Source organism: Struthio camelus, chromosome 1 (assembly GCF_040807025.1).
Source record: "Struthio camelus isolate bStrCam1 chromosome 1, bStrCam1.hap1, whole genome shotgun sequence".
Classification (NCBI taxonomy): Eukaryota; Metazoa; Chordata; class Aves; order Struthioniformes; family Struthionidae; genus Struthio; species Struthio camelus.
Genome location: NC_090942.1, coordinates 156,839,553 through 156,854,150, shown reverse-complemented (window position 1 = coordinate 156,854,150; position 14,598 = coordinate 156,839,553). Strand labels below are relative to the sequence as shown.

Sequence of the window (14,598 nt, the reverse complement as noted above, 5' to 3'; positions counted from 1 at the left end):
TACTTGAACTCTTTACCAAGGCCAATAACCAACTCTAGAGGCAGCAAGAAAAGAAAGAATAAAAGCACACATATTTATGTAATTACTTTGTGCAATTCACACTTAGTAAAGTTAGAAGAGATCAAAAAAGCTAGACAAGTAGTATGGCACACAGCTGCTGTGTAAAGTGGCAGATTTTAAAACACTAGCATTCCTTAGGATGAGCATACATTGCTGGTTTGGGCAAGAGCTGACATTCACTAAGGGTGGTGGAAAGCGAGGCTCTGAGCTGCCCCTGATGCTCAGGCTTTCTCAGCCTTCAAGGAAAGGCCAGTCCTGGGATGTGGAAGAAAGGGAGGATGTTAAGCAAAGAGTGGTATCAATTTAAGGCTTAGGAAAGGACTAATATGAAAAGTAAAAAGGCATGACATTGCTCAGACCTAGTCCAAGATAATATATCTGGGCAAGGGACTCTTGCGCATGAGGCATTAGGCTTTTAAAGGATGAGGCTTCTTTAGATGAAAATAGAGGAAGGCCTGAGGAGAAACATAGGAGTAGCCTTCATATGTGCAAAAGGCTGCTGCAGAGATGTAGAGACTAATCGGATCTTCATGGTGGAAATAAGAAGACATAGCACTCCTCAGTTGCAGAAAGAAAGGTTCAGGAGAGATCGCAGGGAAAACGCTACTACCGTGATAGAAAAGCCCTCTGTTTTCTTTGTGGGGCTGTGAAGTCTCAAATATTAGTAGTCTTTCAGAACAGGAGAGAGAATTAGCTGTCAGGAGTGCTGTAGCTACAGTGGATGCTGCTGCCGAGAAAGAAAGTGGACGAGCTGACCTTCTTTATGGTATCCTGTGGTATGGCTGGGAAACACCCTTCTGTGGGTGCAGTGTCCAAGTGGAACCAAGTTCTCAAAAAGCTCCGTTGCTGGAGCCTCTGCAAACAAGCCAAGAATAATACAGGTAAAACTGATGCTTGTTCACTCAGTAAGCTGAGATAGGTGATCTCTAGAAGTTCTGCCAGCCCCAACTTTCTGTGCTTCTAGACAATACCAGCAAAACATACCCGAGGGTGTGCAGCTATGCTAGTGAAACTGTTCTTTAGGCTGGTACGGTAAACCAGAACTGTCGCTAGGAATACAAGCAAAAGGTGACTGGTAGGGTCTTGCATGTGACCTATGTCAGATAGCAAAACCAAGCAAGCTTTTCTTCCTCTTTACCCCTCCCTGACTCACACAACACAGCTGACAATTATCTGATACAGACAGGGCCTCAGACCACAGGGCCCCAACAACAGCTAGCCAGAGAGCTTAGTCCAGCTCTTTCTTACCCTCTTGGTTTAGAATCAGTGTTTCCAAAGCTGGCTGGTAAGGCTCTTTTAGGGAGGCTTGCTCCATACTTTCTGAAGGTGTACAGCCACCCACAATTGGCATGGAGAACAGGGATGGTGGTAGACCATGGTCCTGCAGAGGAAATCTACCCTAGCAGTGGCAGCCTAATATCTGTGCAGTTTCAATAACATAACACAGTTTAACCACACAAGCACACTATTAATGCCGTGCTGCTGAGGCAGAACCTGCCTTGGTTCTCCTCTTCCTAAGGAGTCTGACATACATGGGTGCCAAACCCAGCTCCATGCTGCCCATATGGTTAAGAGGGGCTTTGCGAGGGCAAAGCACCTGCAAGATATCAGGGTGGCATTGCTGCAACATAGTGGCCTTTAGTTTTTTAACGTTGTCCTGGGCTGACATTGAGCGCACGTTTTGCTCTTAGAAGTTGTGTTTTCTCATGAGTTATTGACCTTTCCACTGTAATGTTTCTCATTTAGCAGCTGCCCCTGAGCCCTGCAGGGAAAACAGTGAGAGACACTCAGTGAGCGACGCTCAGTGAGCTCAGAGGAGAGCAATGGCAAGTCACTGTGGGATAGTGTGGCTTCTTCCCAGTGTCCTCCTTTTTCTTCAGAAGGAGCAGGCAGGTACAACCTTTGCTTTAACATGGCTTTGTGCAGCTTCGCCTAAACCACACAGGTAATTATTTGCCATTATTTGTGCTTTGTGGAGCAGGATGACATCGCTAAAAACTTAGTAGCATTGCTTTATCACCCACACTGCTCTTGTTTGCCTTCTATAGTATCCATGACTCAGTCACTAGGGGAATAACATAGAACTAGAACAATTCTGTCAGTGTAAAACACTGGTTTCATATGTCAATACACAGTGCTTTCAAACTGACAGCACAAATGACATGCTAGTCTTCATGTCCTCAAGAAATGTGAGATTTAAATAACCCATATTGTCAATGTCAATTCATAAGCTATTGGGTGACAAAAGGAACCCCAGGGCATTTAATAGTGCAGAGGGGAACTAGAGTTCCGCATTGTTGCCCAATGTGCTTGTGTAAGTCTCAATACAAATGCTGAGCCCTCTCTTGAGGAAGTGTCCCACCTGTGCCTTTCAGATGGGAGCGTAAATGCTGCTCTACAGAGTAAGTGTATCATAAGGCAGAGATGATGTATGCTTGATTGTTAATTTTGCTATAAAAGTCATTCAGCTATGACAGAGGAATGATTGGACACAGCTGAACAAATACCTGAATCATCCAAAGTACATGGTAAGAGGGAGATTTTCACTTCCCAGGGATCAGGTGGGAGGTACCTAGCAGGACATGGGGCACCCTGAAGGTTCTCAGGATCTTTGAAGAACAATTTTTTTATATAAAATTGTAGGAAAGCAACCTTGAGTGGCCTATTCTACATTCAAGTCTAAGCAACAGGCTGGAAGTGGTTGTGAATACAAAGATGGAAGATGACTTTAATAACAGTGACAGTAAAATGACAGAGCTCATGGAAGAAGTAAATAAAAAGGACAAGAGAATAAAATCAGTATACTCTCAAAAGAGAAAAAAAATACAGTTATGATTCCAAGGGAAACAAGTCTAAGGGAGATAAAGGAGTCCTGAAGATTTTGGCTACTTCTAAAAAAAAATTATAGTGTTTAGGTTGCACGTGCAAACTATCCTCAAGATCGAGGAAGAACAGGAGGATTCATATGAAGAAATCATCTTAGTTAAAATCATGAGTCTTTTCATAACCTGACTTCCCGAAGGGAGTACAGAAAAAGTAAAATTAGATCAAATTACAGAGGATGAGTATAAAAGAATAGCAAACGTGTAGGCATAAAACCAGAAAGGCTAAGGCATAAAATAAGATAATCAAGACATGAAAATAAATCAAGGTCTGATTTAAGAATATGGATATTGGAAGAGAGACCAAGGAGACTGTTAGTCTGTTCCCAGTGGGGCAAAAAATCTTTCATCACTAAACAATCGCTTTATTTGGCCCAACAAGGAGAAAAGAAACTGCTGTCTTAGACTAGACAGGAACAAACCATATCAAACCCTCTAAGCATTTCCTCTGAGAACAGGATAACCAGCTGAGTGGCTGTTAAAAATGCAGTAGATGTCAGATCTCCGGATTTAGGAAGACTTTTAACATCATTTTATATGATATTGTAGCAGATGGAGAAACATGTTTTTGGATGAAACTACGGTAAGGTTGGTGCACGACTGGTTGTAAAACTGTGCTAGTCAGTGCTTCACTGTCAAATGGAAGAATATACAGAGTGCAGGGCTCCACAGAGGTGAGCTTTAGGACCTCTGCTCTTCAGTATTTTCCAATGACTTGAAAGGCAGAAGAAAGTGTTTACTCACTGCATTTGTATCTGATTTCAGACAGGAAGGGCTAACATCAATTTTGGAAGACAAGATTAGAGTTCAAGACAGTGTTGTGAAACTGGAACAGGGGTCCAACATAAATAGGATGCAATCGGGTAGGAAAAAAAACATTTCACCCTCGGTCCTCCAATGCATAACCAAGGAATTTTGTAAAATATGTAATAAAAGAGGAAGGGAATGAAGTCGTCTCCATTTTCACTGGCACAAGCAGCTAGGACAAGAAGTCATCACATCATACTGCATTGAGGGAGTCTCAGGTTAGGTATTAGGAAACACTTTTCAGACAATATGAGGCCAGTTAAGCAGTGAAATAGACTGCTTAATAGGTGAGTTGTGGAATGTCATCATGAATCTGTAAAAACAGGTTGGGCAACATCTGTTAGGACTGATTTACTTCTGCTTGCCCTCACACTGTTAGACAGTGCAGAAAAGACCTCTCAGATTCTGACTGTGACCTTATAATGTCGAGGATTGAGCTGAGGTGAGTAACATGAACCATACAAGGATGGAAAAGAAATGACATGAGGATCTACTATTAGTCCAATATTTTATTTATTACTGTTACCGCAGTTGTTGCTAATTTATTATTCTCCTTCCCTCCTCTTACCCCCCACCTATGTTCGTCTTTGCCTTAGTAAGATGGTCATTCTGGGGAGTATAGATTATCTCTGCCTTTCCCTTCAAAGATCTGCTAGTTATAGCTTGGAAACAGTCACTGCATAAGAAGTAAAATAATAGTGGTCTCCCTAATGTTAACAGCTTGCAATTTTTTAGTAATGATCGTTCTGATCGTTCTTATTACTAAGGCTTTTGACAGGAATTGCAAAGAATTTCGCAAAAGATGGGGGTTTTGACCAACGCTTGCGAGCAGCGTTGTATGAAATGCTTGTGCTTTTATGAAGTCGGCATTAATTTGTAACTTGCCTATAAATTTGTCTGCTTTGCAAGCCAAATGCAAATGCATGCAAGTTCCACAATGGCGACTGTGAACAGTTCTGTAAAGCTGAACGCAAAGGAGTAGTAATGTTCCTGTGCTGCTGGCTATGCTCTGGGCAATGGCAACAAAACTTGTGTTCCTCTAGGTATGAAGCTACATTTAAAGTTCCTAGTAAGTGAATAACTACAGATATTAAATTTAACATAGTCTTTTTCTCTTCATCATTCCCTGATGGGAGCGTACCTCCTCCGTACTTTTACCTTCCTCACACCTTAAGGAGAAACCTCTTCCTCATGCTCTGTCAATACAATCGCTCGCTCAGTTTGGGTGCCGGTGTGGGTGGACCTGTCTCAGAGCAACGTTTAGTACATGCAGAAAGTTGTCTGAAATAGTGTTGAACATACATAAACTTTTGGGCCCTCCATTGCCAAGGGAACCTGGCTTGATTTGATGCAGGCTTCCCAACTCTTCCAAGCAGTACTGATCTAATAAACCAGAATAGACCAGAACTAGTCATGTTAATGATGCAGAAGACAAAAGAGGACACCACCGCACAGCTGGCCTGCTTGCCAAAGCAATGGGTTTGACTCATTGCTATACATAGCGTGGTGATTGATGGGACAACTAAGTCTCATTATGAGGCAATTGTCAGGGCGTTTGAGAACCACGATGTATTTATGGGCTCATGACCACCACTGCGGGCATGCTGAGGGTGACAGCAATGCAGAAAGAAGATGGAGGTGTAAAGTCTGAATAGTAGCGGAGGAAGGAGTAGGTGTGCTGGAATAAGCTGGTGTCAACATTTTGAGTGATCATTCCACTCTCTTGAGTACTGTGTTTCTTCTGGACAGCCAGCTCTCCTGCTTGGAATGAGGATGTTTCAGCATCAAGCAAATGCTGAAAAGGATGGGCTAGGGCAGAAGCAGAGTGTCAGGTACTAGATGTAAAGCCATGCTTCCCAAAGGGACCTCTTCCCTGCCAGCCACTCAGCTACTCAGGTTGCAACATGGTAATGTCAAAAAAATAGCTGGAATTCCTATTAGGACCAAGACTGAGGCAAAAACCCAAACAAGAATAGCGTTCTTACAATATTAACTGAATGTGTTTAAAAAATAGCAACAAAAAGCTGTTAGTAAAAGAGCTGAATGCATAAACTCTGTTTTGAGTGAAGAAAAAGGTCTGTCTTGACAGATTTCCCCCTGTGATGGCTCTGCTTGAGTGTAACTGTCACTGCCTCTTAGCTAAGGATGTTTTTGTCAGACAACACATGTGAAAAGTTCTGCTCTAAGAAAATTGTTTGAATCTTGGCCAGCTGTTCAGGATTCCTTTTTATATATCTTTTTGTACTTCAGCTTTTTTTCCTCTCTTTGTAGGCTGTTCTAAGTAATGAGTATGGTGGCTTATTTTGTCGGGGGACAATTCTGAATGAGTATTTTATACTTACTGGAGCTCATTGCACTATCCATTCTAAAAATCCTATGGTTCTTGTTGGGAAGTGGTAGTAATTTGTCCCTTTACTATAAAATTATGTGCTACAAGGAAACTGTCCTGGGTTCTAGACTCCATATGCAAAATACTGAACTTGCCTGGATTTGTACATATCTTGTTAAATCTCTCCACTGCCTCATTTTGTCCCTTGACTAGTAATGAAAAGCATGAACTTTGTACATGGATAGCTTCTTTGAGCCTGGCTTAGCCTAGTTGAGTAGTATGTGGTAAAAGCCAGGTTTAAGTCAGGGAAGTATGCTGGTAAATAAAATTGAGCTGGTTTAGTTAAATTGGTCTAACACTACACTTTTGTGCAACTTTCTGTGTTGGCCAAACCTTGAAGAATTCCAGATGCAGCATTCAGATGCTAAAAACAAATGTTTTGACAACATATAGATACTAGTTGGAAGCGTATTCCACACTTGAAACCTCAAATTCCATTTTTATCACTGTAATTTATCAGAAAGTATCAAAAGTTGTAGGAACGTACAACTGATGCTCCAAGTCACAAAAATTGCACTTACCCTACAAGAGTAAGTCAAAGAATATTTTTGTCCAAACTCCAGGTTCCTTTCCGTTTAAGTCCCAAGCAGACGTCATACAAGTTTAGGAAAAACTAAATATGCATTAACTCTTATATTTTCCTATGCAATTCAGAATGCTAAAGTTTTAAAAGACAATGAATATATATTTCCGTTTAAGTCTGTTTGACTATTTTGCTCAACAAATGAAAGGGGCAAGGTCCTTCTCGTCTGTGTTGGGGCTTTTGGTTTTATGTCATGAGAGTGCCACTGGGAATGTTATAATGGAGCCCAAAATTTCATATGAAAGTTCTCACTGAGAACATCGTATTGAAAGCAAAGCCCAGATTCTCTACTTGCTTGGCACTTTGATAGTCATCTAAACCTGTCCAAAATGTGTATAAAATGCTATTACGTCAGATTACTGGCCTGGTCTGTCTTACTTGTACTGTACAAATGCCTATACAAAGTGCAAGGAACTTTGGTCCCTTGTTCTATTGAAATGGTGTTTAGACTTGCTAGTATTAACAACTCCTTTAATAGTCTGACACAGGGGAGGTGGACAGAGAAAAGAAAGAACTAGGTGAAGCAATGCACACAGTGGAGAAAATAATTATAAATGACACATTTGATTTAGAAACTTACAATAGTGACGTAGCCCTTATCAAATTAAAGCAACCTATAACGTTTTCTGAGTACGTTATCCCAGCATGCCCTCCAGAAGAAGACTTTGCTACTGAAGTTCTGATGAACCAAACGTCCAGAATTGTTAGAGGCTTTGGGAATATCTTTTCCACGTGGATGGCTGGTCAAAAGAATCAAAGTGCTTCAAATCCCTTATGTAGACATGGGTACTTGCAAGCCCACCATTCATAGTTTGGTCACAAAAAACCTCTTCTGTGCTGGTTATGATAAAGATGGAAAGAATGTCTGCCAGGGAGATGGAGGAGGCCCCCATGTAACCGAGTACAATAGCACTTATTTTGTTACTGGCATCATTACCTGAGGTGAAGGATGTGGAATACCAGGAAAATATGGAATATACGCCAACTTGTCAAAGTTCCTACCTTGGGTAAGAAGTGCTTTGACCGAAAACTTGTAATGGCTTGATATTTAATCAACCTAACTGTCTCAGCCATCAGATCTGATCCCTGAATAATGCTGTCTTCCTTTTAATATACCTGCTAAAATGCTGATAGTTGATGCTTCTGTTAAGCGATGCCATCTATTCTTTCATGAGCTAATGCGTGTTTTCAGAAGCTGTGCGTAGACTTCAAAACAGAACTTTCTGGTTTTGGACAATAATGAAATTTCTTCAAACAAGATGGTTTAGGAACTCCATCTTCTCTTGCTGTAATTATCCAAATTTGTCTATAGAAGGCTTTGGTCGTGCTGATAATCCCTCTCCCTTTGCAATGAAAGTTGGAATTAAGTCAATATTTATGTGTCAGTACTTGCTTTATAGAAATAAACCAGATTAGGGCAATTACAAATTAGGACAGTATCAGAGTAGCCTCAGGGCAAACCCCTTGATCTTCTATACACACACACACACACACACACACACACACACACACACACACACACACATATTTATAAATAAATATATACGTATATGTACACACACACACGCATATAGGCACCCAGAAAGAGCTAGGAAATGCAGAGGAGGCTAAATAACTGAGCATGTCACACAAACAAATGCCTTCTTAGATTTAGTTAGTTGAACTGGTAAAGCTTGCTTACAGTCACCAAAATCACTCTTGTCCATCTAATATTTTCTTGCTTTCCTTCTGAGATACTTTCTTCACCATCACTGTTCATTTCATGATTTGGCTGTAATAAAGTGAATGTATTGCACACCCCGTATGAATTACAGAACTCTCTTATGTCATCGTTCATATAAAGCATTCTTCACAACTGAAGAGTTTTAAAATCTATGAGGATAAATTGTCTTTCAAAACCAAAAAAAAGCCTGACTCTCTCTAATCAACTGAGTCTGAAATGCTCTGTCTGCCTTTTTCATTGCAGAGGGAAAAAAGTCCTGTTTTTCAGGCAGTTCAATGGTACTTAAGAAGATATACTAGATATTTATATGTTTGAGTCTTAACAGAGATATGAAGTACTCTATGGTGTCCCTTAAAAGTGTGTCAGTGCATATTTTAGATGAGAGGGGATGGTGAGGTGTTATAATGATATTATAGCAGAATGAGTGCAATATCTTTCTCATTCCCTGGCTTCACAATGTCCAGTTTATGAGTGCAGAAGTCATCAACATTTATCATGTTGATAAATTTGAAAGGAATAGGGTGGCTTTATTTGCCCTGAGATACTATTCCCCTTTGAAAAACTCGGAAAAATCGCTGTGGAGTCTGTCCTATTTGAATGAGGATTGTATTTTTTCCCCCCTTTTCCCTGACAATATCTCCCTGTTATCCTAGCCTCAGCTTCAGGAATGCTAAATGAACTCCTTCACAGAGTTTCTAAGAAATCACACCATGTTGCAGGCTGTAGCATTCAATCCCTAATATAAGACCCTGAAAAGGTTAAAAGCTCAGCCCCCGATGGCTGCAAATTTGACTCCTTAACATCACTGCTTGAAAGGATTTAACCTGGCCTGACTTCCCATAGGACCTCCATTACATTAATTAGTTATAATTCAGCCCTAAACTATGCATTGAGATCTGAACCTGATATATGGGACTGCTGGTCACAGTCATGTCCCAGCAACTGCAGAGAGACCATCACACGACTTGCTCTGCTGACCAGTTCCCTTGTTGCTGACCGTCTTTCCTCCTAACCAGTCCTGAATTACCACTTATCCTGACTCTGCAGCAAACCTGATTTACTCATAATCAATCCCAAAAGGCACAGAAACCTTCAATGAGCTTAGATCACTGCTCATCGTGCATTCAGTGGAATCAGTCACCTGAGCTTCCCCCTTCCTTACATGCTGATTTGTGTTTGCGGACATGAAACACCTTCCTCATCCTACTGAGGTATTCATTACCAGGTAAAAACAAATTCTATCTGCAGGGACACTTATCTTAGCTGCTTAATCACACAGAAATTTGCAGTTCTCCCTGGAGACGTATACCAAGGCACACATCACACTCTCTGTGCTCTGTCTAAATTCTATGTAATTCCTCACAGAGAGGAAAAAGTTGCAACTCAAACCATCCTGGAAGATTTACTTTGAAAGATAAATAAGCTTTGTGCTATCCTTTTTCAATATGGATGGATTTTTTTTTCCTGTCATGAATACAGAAGTCCACTTCCAAATGCAATCTAGAGGTGTAGCAATTGCACATATCCACAGAGTCTACATCTCCCATAGTTTAGGAGTCAGGGGTACAGCAGGAACCAAGTCGACCACCCAGTTATGTCTGTCTGGGACCATACCTGGAAGCTCTCAGGCTTTGGGCTGGAGCTGCTGAGGTCAGGACAGGGCTTCTTCTCTGTTATATCTGTTGCAGAGGAAGTGACCTGCTGGTCACAGCAACCCCTTAAATCGCAACACCCGGCGTCAGCGGGGCCTCCTGCCCATGGCATCGGGGGCTACAGTCAGACAGATAGAAAGAGGAACAGGCGTGGGTCAGGGACACCTCAGAAGCAGGGGTTTGAGCGCCGGTGGAGAAACTCATAAAGTACTTGGACAAGCTCAGGGAAGTATTTCAGCCACCACTGATAAGAAATCTAAACCTCTGTATTAACAAGCTCTCAAAACCAGTTTTATTTAAGTGACTTTTGAAAGACAAACTCCTACCATTAGAGCAGACCATAAGAAGGTGAACTCAAAGCACTTTCTTATTTCCTCATTGTCCACTTCTGACTGTGTCAGCGTCCCAGGAGTTTGCCGGAAAATCCTGTATTTAGTTTTGTTTGTAGACCATCCTCTAGCAATTTTCCCCTGAGGTCCAGGTTAGGCTAATAGGGAGATCTTGTCAGAGAAAAAGGGAGAAAAATCATACAAGCCTCATTCAAATGGAACAGACTCCAGAGTGTTTTTTTCTGAGTTTTTCATAGGGGAACAGGATAACGTGCATCACAGGGCAAAATTAACCATCGTATTGAAATCCCTTATCTAGCACTGAAGCTACACCTAAGTGCATAAGTAATATGGTGTTTCCTGTGCATATGCTCTGCCAGCTATGGCTGTTTTGTTCTTGCTTTTTTGGGTTGCAGTTTTGATAGGAAAAGGATGTTCAGCTAAAAGAGGGAGGGAAAGGGAAAGAAAGGCTAAGGTAAAAGTAAAGGAAGAATTTATTTTAATGACTGCAATATTAACAACAATTACTAGGTTTAGCAATTGGTGCACAGAAGTACAAGATGTCAGAGCTTGCATCTACCTAAAAGATGTTTTTCCTTATCGCGCGCAAGCTCTCAGGAGGCTTACACAACCCTGTGGCTGGGATTGCATCCTCAAATAAAACCCTTGCTGTGGAAACAGCAGCCACTGGAGAGACTCAAACCTCCCCGGGCTATATTCCTCCCCCTGGCCCCACTCCCCCAGGAATTCCTGCAATCTATAGGCTAACCAGAATGGAAGTTTTGACTCTCCTCCAAAATGACTGCACGTTCCTCCAGCTTTTGGAAATGACAATGCCCTTCGGATATGGCAGGAAAAACTGCTTTTTTTTTTTTTCCCCTGAATTATAACCCACTTTAACCTCACTGAGCATTAACCCTTTCTGGGGTAGGTGCTTCCTTTCTGCTGGCAGCTGACAGTTGTGTAGCTTCTGTATCCACTGAGACCTGCTTATAGGCATGCATGCTGATAAATGTGCTTCACACAAGGAGCGTGTACTTTGGTACGTAAAGGAGAGTAACTTGCATCATGCATTACTAGCTCTTGACCAAGTCTAGACATGAACACACTCACCTGTTTTGGGTTGATTGATGACTAGTCTGACCTGAGGGATGCACTGACATTTTGTTGTTCTTAAACAGGTGTTTGCAAGTGATAGCTTCTTCTTTAATTCAAAAAACCCAGCTCTCCTTTGTGAATCTCCTGCTTCCATTTCCACTTCATCTATGCAAAGAACACTTGCAGCTCCACAATACATTCATCCCATAAATTCCCTTCTTAAACCACATTCTGACACAGAGCCATACAAATCAACCCCTCAGGCAGAAGAACTACCGAGTTAGGACACAGTAAAACCTAACCTGTGCCCTCTCAGTCTCTTTGGAGCTGGTGGCAATTGCTGTGACCTATCTGCAGGTTCTGCAGGGCTCTTGCCTCTGGGGAAGGAGAAGTAACAACGTGTGCAGGGCTCATTGAGTGGAGGCTAGTGGACCTGAGATGCCTGAGGTGAAAGGATGGGTACTCTGAGGGAGGCAATGGCAGTCAGGGCACGGGGGAGTTTTTGCCTTTGCTTTATCAGGCAGGAGGTGGGAGAAGAGTGACCTATCTGGAAAACGAAGAAGTCATGAAGTGGAGGAGAAGAAAGTACTTTGCTGTAAGGGGATTACCAAGGGCGGTGACAGGGCTGTGGAGTTCAGCAGCTCTTTGTCTGTCACACAGATTGCGGGTCTATCCCCACAGCGCAGCCCGGTGCTACGTGGGGAGACAAGCGTGGCCTGGGGTAGGTTGAGCGCCAGAAGCAACTGGGCTACAAGCACATGAGTCGATCACAGAGGGTATCTCACATCTTTTTTTAGGAGCATGTGTAGCAGCCAGTGGCAAAATGGGGCAGGAGGGAAGGCAGAGTAAAAAAAACTCCACACGACCATCTCCAGCACAGATGGCTCAGAGCAGAGGGGTTTGAAAGGACCCCTGCTATGGCCTTGTTTTCAGTGACGTGAGTTTTGCTGAGTTTCTGGAAGGGCACAAGAAGAGTACATTGTGAAAATGGGATAATAAGCATACGGAGGTTGATAAATATATATCAAGCTGACGACAATAATGAAAGCTGTGACCGGTTCCTCTTGCCTTGGCAGGTGTTCCCCTCCCCTGTGTCAGAGATGCCATTCCCCTGCTACAGACCAAGCATGGCACATCATGGGCTCAAACTTGCATCATTTCTGCTCCCTTAAACTTCATACCCTTCCTGCAGGCTGATCCCACCCTCCTTCCCTTCCCTATCCTATTTTTCCACCTTGTCACGGCCCCAACCACTTGTCCCACCACTCTCAGCCCTCCCTCTTCCTAATTGCTTCTTTTGCACCTGTGTTCTCATGCTCCCTCACTCCAGTAACGTTCAGAAACGTGTGAGGCAAGGACTGTGTTTTTAAAATCCTGTCCTTTTGTGTATTCCGTAATAATATGAAAATTAAAAAGTAAGGCCTGTTGCAGTAATATCGATGTCAAAAAAGGAAGGTCAGTGCCATACATGAGTGAGTACACTGTAACCCATTCCCAAGGACACAGCATTTCAGTCAAGGTGTATTTTGTAAACAAACAAACAAACAAACAAACAAAGTAAGAAAAAATTAACATGCAAACTAAGCTCTGGGGAGAATACAGCCTCTGAAGCTCTGTGTTGCTCTTATTAACCTAATTGGAGTAATTACCTTATGCCTACAAGAGTTCCTTAATTGACAGAGGTTTGCAAAATGTAAACAGCTTGTTTAAAGACATTTTTTTTTTGCACAGAGGCACATTTTTGTGCTGGGTTCTGCAAAGTCCTGGGGCTATGCTGACATCAAGTGGTGACACATCTTTCCCCTCAGTGTGCAAACGGGAGCCAGGCTTGCCGTACTGCTTGCTGTACCGCATATGCACAGGGTGATCGACGTTCATTGTCACAGGAAGGCAAAGATGCATAAACACCAGCCGCAAAGGGAATATGGCTACATCCTGGCTGACAGGCACTTGGGTGTGGATGGTCGGCCCAAACAGTGTGGAAAAGCATTGCCACCACCCCTGGCCACGAAAATTGCCTCCACTGGGACAGGGGAGTTTTGTGGCCTCAGGGGAGCGATGGGGAGCATGGAGAGCCCATTTGCTAAGAAGAGCCTGACTCTTAGTCAACCAAAGAGGATGGGAGGCTATGTATGTTAATCAGTTCTGCAGAAATATCAAGGAGGGAGAAATGAGCATGTAAGGTTAGAAATTGGCTATGAATAAAATTAGTCTTGCTATCAGAAGGGTTTTAACTTGGAGTGAACTTCTGGAGCAACATGCCTGTGGAGAGTGGCAGAAAAGCCTCCCGCATTGCAGTTCTCATGTGGCGGCTAATTACTTTCTGAAGGCATTGGAGTCCCTGACATGAGCTGTAACATCAGCCCCGAATGAGCAGGGACAGGCCTAGGTGAGGCACAAGGTCTGTGCCAGCCCTACTCAGGTGGCTGCATACTCGCCGGATCTGTTCTTACAGGCTGCAGCTGAAGTAAAGTGAAGTTTTAGTTTGGGATTTACCCATGAACAGCCAGATCAGTTAGACTTTGTTAAAAGAACTTCATGCTCAAAGAATAATTTGGGGTATATATGATAAGAAAACATAATGCGATCTCTATATGTCTAAAAAACCCATACAAATAAAACGCCAAACAGATAAAAACCTACTTTTCCCTTAAGTGGCTGTTGCTCTGACCATGTAAATGGTTTCCTTCCCTTCTCGGGAGCCTGCTTGAGCTGGGAGCCAAAACCCTTGCTGTGGTTCCCAGCATGTGTACATCAGCGTGCTGTTGATCTGGGTTTGGCAAGGACCTGACTTGTACCCCTAAGCTGCTTTTATCCTTGCTGTCGTCCTGTGCCATGCTGGAGGGCCGCCCTGACACCCCGGTGCCCGTCAGAGCAGCAGAGGAGGTCCTTCTGTCGGCCCCTCATTTAGGTCCCTTTTTGCAGACTGTGTGTACGTGCGCAACTGAGATCCTCAGGCTTGGGAAGAGTTTCCCATCCTCTCCTTCATGGCTGGGCAGTGCACACGTAACAACAAAAATGCCAGAGCCATGAAAATACGGCCCTACAGGGGAAATTCACCACTTGGTTCCTTCA

General features: G+C 42.8%; 1 pseudogene; it reads left to right on the top strand.

Moving 5' to 3' along the window:
- The first annotated feature begins 4,686 nt into the window (after positions 1-4,686).
- Positions 4,687-7,758, top strand: LOC138061521 (coagulation factor X pseudogene; annotated as a pseudogene).
- The last annotated feature ends 6,840 nt before the right edge of the window (positions 7,759-14,598 follow it).